This window comes from Camellia sinensis, chromosome 4, assembly GCF_055761805.1.
Source record: "Camellia sinensis isolate YWXY chromosome 4, ASM5576180v1, whole genome shotgun sequence".
Classification (NCBI taxonomy): Eukaryota; Viridiplantae; Streptophyta; class Magnoliopsida; order Ericales; family Theaceae; genus Camellia; species Camellia sinensis.
The window spans coordinates 73,645,659-73,653,616 of record NC_138964.1 but is presented as its reverse complement, the minus strand read 5'-3'; positions in this window follow the sequence as shown (position 1 = coordinate 73,653,616).

Sequence of the window (7,958 nt, the reverse complement as noted above, 5' to 3'; positions counted from 1 at the left end):
CAAGGAAAAACGAGGATCGAAGGTTGGGAAATCACCTAGAGAGAGAGAGGAGGGGTTTTCGAACTAAGAGGAAGTGAAAATATAGGCTTTGAGGCCCTATATTTAAAGACCCGTGGCTAAATGTCAAAACTGCCCCGACACAGCCATTTTTGGCCGGTCGGCCAAATTGTTGGCCAGTCGGCTAAATATTTGGCCGACTATCTTATTTGATGGCCAATGGATAGCCGGTGGCCTCCCCTTGTGGTCGATACACCTCCTACACCCCTGTTTGGGTCAAATATGATGTTTGGGACCTTCATTCCTCAAGATAGTGCAAGAAAATGCATTTTCAAAACTTAACCGACCTTCGTTTTGACCGTGGACCGTGCCTTCTGCGTGCGATGCTCGAATACGCGCAAGATGTATCCTTCTTCGTATCCTTTTGTATCTTGTGAGTTTCGTAAATCGCTTTAAATGTGTTGCATTACAATACATTGTCATGTTTAAAATAAAGCGCGTAGTGGTTATACTTTGTTTTGTTCTTGCATTTAACAAGCTTCATCTTACTTTGTAGTTTCAAGTTCCTCTTATTTCACACATTGTACACGTTGTCACATGTGCTTTACTTACATGTGTTCGAGTTTCTCTTATCTCACACATTGTACACGTTGTTCCGTGTGCTTTACTTACATCTGTTCGAGTTCCTCTTATTTCACACATTGTACATGTTGTCGCGTGTGCTTTACTTACATGTGTTCAAGTTCCTCTTATTTCACACATTGTACACATTGTCGCGTGTGCTTTACTGTGTTCAATTTCCTCTTATTTCACACATTGTACACGTTGTCGCGTGTGCTTCACTTACATGTGTTCAAGTTTCTCTTATTTCACACATTGTACACATTGTTGCGTGTGCTTTACTTACATGTGTTTGTGCTCATTTCCACGTTGTTATACACATTGTATGCGTTGTCGCGTATGCTTTACTTACATGTGTACATTGTTTCTCTTGCTTCACATAATGTATACGTTGTCGCGCGTGCTTTACTTACATGTGTTTGTGCTCTTTTTGCATTGATATGCTTGTTTCAAACTGCATTGTTATGCATCCCACGGTTTGCATTGTCATGCATGCCTTCCTAGCATTGTTATGCTTGTTTCAAATTGCATTGTTATGCATCCTACTCGGCTTGCGTTGTCACGCATGCCCTCCTCGCATTGTTATGCATCGCACTTAGGTTGCATTGTCTTGCACCTCCCTCACTTGCGTTGTCACGCACTTTTCACTTGCATTGCTATGCATGTTTCTAACAATATTGTACGTGTTAAGTTTTCTTTCTTTTTTAGGCATGATATTGTATGTAGGGTTCATTTGAAGCTGGTGAGACCAGACGAACCGTACGGTAATGTATTCTCCGCGTGAGACGTAGCGAGAATTGTATAATTCTCTTACATCCTTTCTGCATGTAGTCTAGTTAGATTGGTATATGTCTGCTTAAAACTGTTGGATGTTATGCTTCCTTAAAGCTTTATTTGCATGATCATAAGTTATGGTCGGCTTTGTGCATTGTTCTTCCATCTTGTCCCTGCCTCCGGGAGCATATCTTTATCTGTATTTTGTATGCTTTGTCGAAGTCTTCGGCCTTGTCAAAAATGGGTCGTCTCTGGGCTTTGACATTCACTCCCATCATTGTTATGACTTTTGAGTTCTGTTAAAGAGGGGCAACTTTAGACACCCCATTTTTGACCGTCCTGAAGACTTGGACGTCATCGTTTGAACACTCGATGATCATCCATGTTCATGTTCGTTTTGAGTTCTCGGAAGTCTCGGCTGCGCGCCTTGCCTTAGAATCTCTCAACTTGACTATTTTGTGCTTGGTTGTGGACCAAGGACTTATGGTTTTTGCACCTAAGGGTAGGAAGTGGCCTGTTAACCATCCTCTCAACCCACCAACCATGGCCTAAGGCCACCGGCCTTGTTATCTTGCTACCAGCCAAATGTATTGGTCGATCGGTATTGTATTTGGTTAGCCGGCCATTATTTTGGCCGATCAGCCACATTTTCTGGCCGATGCCTTTTCTTTGCCTTTTCCAGGTATTGTGCATGCCAGGTGTGCCAACTGGTGAGCATGGACTCTGCCCTCCATACACGTGTATGGAAGGATTTCATCCTTACACTTAGCTTCCCTTGGAAGCTTGGAATTGGATTTCCTATAAGAGGAGGGCCTCCCCTCCCGTTTCAGAGGTTCAGCCAACTAATATAGAATATTTATATCACTCTCTCTCTCTATATCTCCTTTCTCTATATAGTTGTGTGTGTAATAGTGTTCTAAAGGGTGTTTTGTTCATATTTTTGCAGTAAAGCACCTAGTGGTACACTATCCCTTAGTTACTGAGGTGCTAAGGAGCTATTTTTAGAGTTTTTGAGTTGGTTTTGATCAAAAAGAGGTGCTGGAGTTGGTGTTCTTGAAGTGTTCTTCAAGGGTGAGAAACTATTCTTTTATTTCCCATTTTTGCTTAAGCTTTTAGCAATACTTGCATATTGTTTTAAGCTTAGTGTCCAACTGAAAAAGGTTCTGTTTTTACATGCTTTTGATCTTTGTTTAAGATCACTTTATTGTTTAGGGTTGTTTACCCCCTCTTAGGCCTTGTTTGGCCTCATTTTTGTGCCTTTTTTGTGAGCTTCAGGACCACCTTGTATTGGCCTTCTCACTTCAGTGGTGGGGATAGTGTTTTGAGGTCCTAAGAACGAGAGGGCCATCCCCTCTCCTTGTTGTCTTCAACACTTGTCATATTTACCTCATATGTGAGCACCTTTGTTAAGTTCATGTTGGCCATGTCTTAACTAGTATTTGTGGTTATTTTGCAGTGATATACCACCGTTTTTGCCTATTTTAGTCATTCCATGCATGGTCTATACACTTGTAGTGTAAATTTTGCAACCTAGTCTTGTATGCTTCATGTTTGAGCATGTCTTTCTAGCCTATGTTGACCTCATTTCAGTGGGTTTTTGGTGTTGTTTTAGTATGCCATGACTCGGTTTTGGGTGGGTTTAGTTGGCTCTTACATGCTTCATATACTTGCTTTGCAATCCCCTCATTTGCCTTAACATGCACCTTGTGTTTAGACCACCATGCTTACATGTTTTGGCTTAACTTTGAGAAGCTTTTAGCTTTGTTTTACCATTCTTAAGGTCTGATTTTGGTTGCTCGGGTCACATGTGCCATGCTTTGTATACCCACCATGCAATCTAGCATGTTAGCTTTGAGTGTTCAAGTCATTAGCATGCTCTATTTCGACCATTTCAGTGGTTTGGCATCACTTGTCATGATATTTTAGTCCATATAGTATGCTCATATGCTTGCACTTGTGACTCCTTTAATGGTTTAAAGAGTTGGTATGTTGTGCCTCGTGAATGTGTCATTGTGTATGCCATCATGTTTAGGCCTTTGGGATGCTATCTAAGTGGGTTTTTGGGCTCATTTTGACATGCCATAACTCTATTTTTATTGGCTTAAAGCATGTTATGTTTGGTTGTCTTAGGTGTAGTGTGATACCTCTTCGGTAGCCTTACATGCCTCGTGTTCTTGCCCCTTTGTCTTAACTTTGTTTTGGCTTTGGTCATTGCATGTTTTAGGCTTACTTTGCCATGCTTCAGGATTGTTTTGGGTCATGCTTCCCATATGCCCTTTGTTTTGTGTAGCTTTGGTTCAAGTACCTTCATTAGCCTTAAGCTTTAGGCCTCCTTGCATGCTACATTTGTTTTGTTTGGTTGGTTTGGCATCACTCCTCACATGATTTCAGAGCTTAATGCATTGTCATACTCTCATGTTTATCACATCTTGCTCATGCTTGAAGATTGTGCATTGCTGCCTAAGTGTTGGACCATTTACATGTGCATATTTGTTTTGCATTTCCATGCTCCCAATTCATGACTATGGCCACTGTTTTGGCATGGCTGAGGTCTGCCCATTTCAGTTTAAGTCCATTGAGCATGTTTGCTTTCATGATATTTGCATGCTTGTATTGTATCATGTTTGCATGTTTGGTATATCGCATGATATTTAGCTAATTGCATTACATAACATTGTGGCATACTTGGCATGCCCATGTTACATTAGCTTAACTTGCATGCTTAGGTAGCAATGCATTTGGCATGCTTGCTACCTTAGTCTTGTGTGCATACTTGAGTCTTATTGCATTTGGCATGCTTAGGTTGCATAACATTGCTTTTCCATGTTGCATTGTATTTGGCATACATGCATTGCATTGTGTTTGGTTTGGGGTGTCAAACCAAACACGAGGAGCGAGGAACGTTCGTACTTGAAGTGACAAAACGTCCCTCAATCCTCAGTCGCCAATGCTCGTGATCCAAAATGATAGAGTGTGAGGCATTCATGTGTTTTTGTGCATTCCTTCCATAGTGAATTGCACACTTGGCTCCTTTGGCCATCATGCATTGAAATGCGTGATTGGTGGTCCGACGGTTGAGAGCCATACTCCATTGAGTTCATAGTATGATAGGGAGGGTGGTCGTGCACACATTGTCTTGTAAACGCCCTGCCATGCACTGTCTGTCCTCTGCTGCAGCAAAAACAGCATTCTGCAGGAAAGGACGGCCGATCTGCCTTCTTCAGTGCCGGCCGACTAACTTAACCTGGCCTAGAGCTCCACTTTTGGTCGATGATCATTCTCCTATGGCCGGTGACCTCCCACAGTGCTCAGGGAGTGTTTCAGAAGCATCTTAAGGATTTTCACCATTTTCAGAGATGAAAAACAGTGCAAACAGAGGCAACATGTAGCATGGCACCGGGTTTTCAAGCGAGGCGATCGGGCATGCATCATTCAATCATTCCGAGGTGGAGCTGCGGTCGCCTCCTTTTTGTAATTAATTTGTTAATTAATTAAGGGTTTGTAATAATTAATTAGCTAGGATAGTTGATTAAGCATTTCGGTTTGTATTATTTATTCAGACCCTCCGTTGAGAGGGCGACTTTGTAATAAATGTGCGTACGTGTGTGAATGTCTTCCAACCCCACTTCATTCTCCCTTTTACTTACCTGCTTTTGATGGTTAGTTTTAGGTCATGTTTCAATTTGCATACTTATGTTAGCATGTTTGCATACATTTATTCGTATTGCACGCACCGGGCTCGGCGCATCATACTAATTGCATAGTATTTCAATTCCAACTTGGATACGTGTATCGAGTTGTCGCATTTCACATGCCATTCTTAGATTAGTCGAGCCTATTCTAATTGCATTTTGCATGCGTTGCATTAGCCATCTTAACATGAACTAGGATCATATATGATTTCTAACTAGTTTCTTGTTTTGAATCGGAGTACTAGGTAAGCTTTTATGCTTTAGCATCTTGCATAAGTGTGAGTGTTGCCATGATAGCATGCTTGCCATGAGGCTAACCGCTTATATGATATAATTGCCTGAATGCCTGTGGGTGAAGGTTCGATTACTTGAATTGGAACAATTCATTGAAATGCGAGTTTTAAGCCCACTTGAGAGTGACAAAATCATGTTTTCTGAAGCCCACTCGAGGGTGGCAAATCCACGTCTTAGCCTATTTACGAGTAGCACCGTCAAACCATTTTCACAAACGAACATGAGATGTTTTGTTCCGACTTAGGCGATCTAGTCTATACTTGTGTGTTGTGCGCATCACATAGTAATTCTAGACTAATAAACTGGATTAAGGAAGCATGTGCTTTCAAAAACAAGATATCATGTTTAGTAGTGGCCGATCTTTGATCAGGCGAGCGGGGGTGCTCATAGATGACCTTCCCCAATTGTACCCAAGTTCCCGAGCCAAGGCAACTTTTGTGATGACGGACACGTGGCCTTAGGCAACGAGTCAGGGTTTCCTAAATCCCCCCAAAATAAAATATTTAGGTGGCGACTCTATATCTGGCAAAGCAGTCCATGCTTGGCACTTCTTTATTAAAAATTAGTTTTCCAAAATGATTTGTCAGATTTGGACTCCTTGGTAATTTATCGGTCTCGCATTGCACTTTGCGGGATTAGATTCAAAACCTTGACATATGAGTCTGAACTGTAGCATGAGGCCCTCGAGGGCTCGTCTACAGCTTCTGGCGACTCTGCTGGGGAGTTAGAGAACTTGACTTGAACTCATGATATCTTGTTTTTATTACACTTATGTGTTTCTTTGCATTGCATTTGCATTGGTGCGCCTAGGACACCATGTTTGTCATATGCTATTCCTGAACGGTTTGTCGGAGGCTCACTTTGAGAAGCGTGCTATAAGGCTGACCGGTTGTGGGCTCTGCGACGACGGGAACACAAACCTCAATTTTACCAGGGCACACTTTTTTTTGACCATTCGACCTAGTGCATATCGGAAACCGTAGTGACTATTCCAAACTAGGACAGGTTGCTTACCCGATTGTAGGCTGTTTGAAACCGCTGTGTACGTAGTCAAACCCTAACTCCTGATAAAATAGGACAGGGAAACCCTACCGCAACATAGGTGTGTTTTGGCTCTCATTTGCTTGTTATGTGCTTCTAGAGTGTGTCTCTACAAGAACGCATGTATCAGTTTGCAAGTTCGGGTATCAGGCCTGCGGGCATTAGTATTTTGAGAATCAGTTATATCTGCGGGTATCAGATTCAGTTTTGGGGCAGTAATTTGGGGAATAGTGATCAGTGATCGAATACAGTTATTCAGCTATGCTTATGTCTGTTCTGGTGAAATTGGGCTGAGATGCTGCCTGTTTTCTCTTTCAGGGGGGGTTCAGAGATTCGGTTCAGAGCAACCAGTGTTCTCCTTTGCTGAGGTAAGGCAGAAAAGGGCCAGTCAAGTCTCACCGGTTCATCAAATCCGTCAGCCACCAGTCACGTCACCTCTGTTCAGTTCAGCAGACTCGTGATGACAGAAATCGGAAGAAATTGTGATCATGGTAGCGGGACTAAACCAAGGAATCACCATACCGGGTGAAACCGATGTTGAGATGCAATGTCTGCCCAGGTCACCAGCCGCATGTCCAATCTGGGAACCCCAGTTATTTCAAACTCGTGAGCCCACCACTTTTGAATTGATGGGAATGATTGGCGATCTCCAGAGATCTGTGGCTTATTTAGCCTACGGAATGTCGGCTCTGCCACCGACTGCATCATATGTCGGCAATTTCATGCCGGAAGAGCCCCCGCTTTTGGGGCAAATTGTGATTGAGCTCAGCCAACCTGTAGCCATCCCAAGTTCCGGTACTGGCATGTCAACAACAACCGGGTTCCGCTCTGATGTAGCAACCCAAACCTTCCGCTCTGATGTCACCACGCTCTGATGTAGTGGGTGTGGTTCTAGGGGCTTCAGGTGCCCTTTTCTGATTAGAACCCCTAAGGCTTTGGACATGGGCATGTAAAGTGGGGTGAAGGTCCTCTGGCCCTAGGTGGGTACTTTACTGGTTATATGGTGGCTCCGGATGTACTAGTGAAGGGTGTGGCTGTTTTTGAGGTGGTGGTGGTGACCATGCCCACGTCAGAAGTCCTTGCGGCTGCACGACTACTTGTAGCTACATTCAAACCGTGTATAAACGGCCTCTTAGGCTGCTCATTTTCTTGGTCGATCAGACCTTGCTTCATAGCATCTTCAATCTATACCCCTATCTTATGCAAGTTAGCAAAGGTGGGGAGGGGTAAGACGATCATCGTCTGCATCAGCTTGGGTTGCAAGTTGCGAACAACCATCCTTATCTGATCTTTTTCGAGTGGCTAAGTTGTCATCACAAAGGCCTTGGCCCTCCATCGAGTGACAAAGTCAGAAAAGCGCTCCTTTGGCTCTTGCCTAGTTGTTTCGAGATCACGAGTCGTGACCTCGATTTGATTGTTGGATGAATATTAGGCAACGAAGGCCTCAGTCATCTCCTCTCAATTCCTCTTTACTTAATCCTCCAATTTGGCATACTAGATGGCCGCAATATCCGACAGGGTCCTACCGAAAAAAGATAG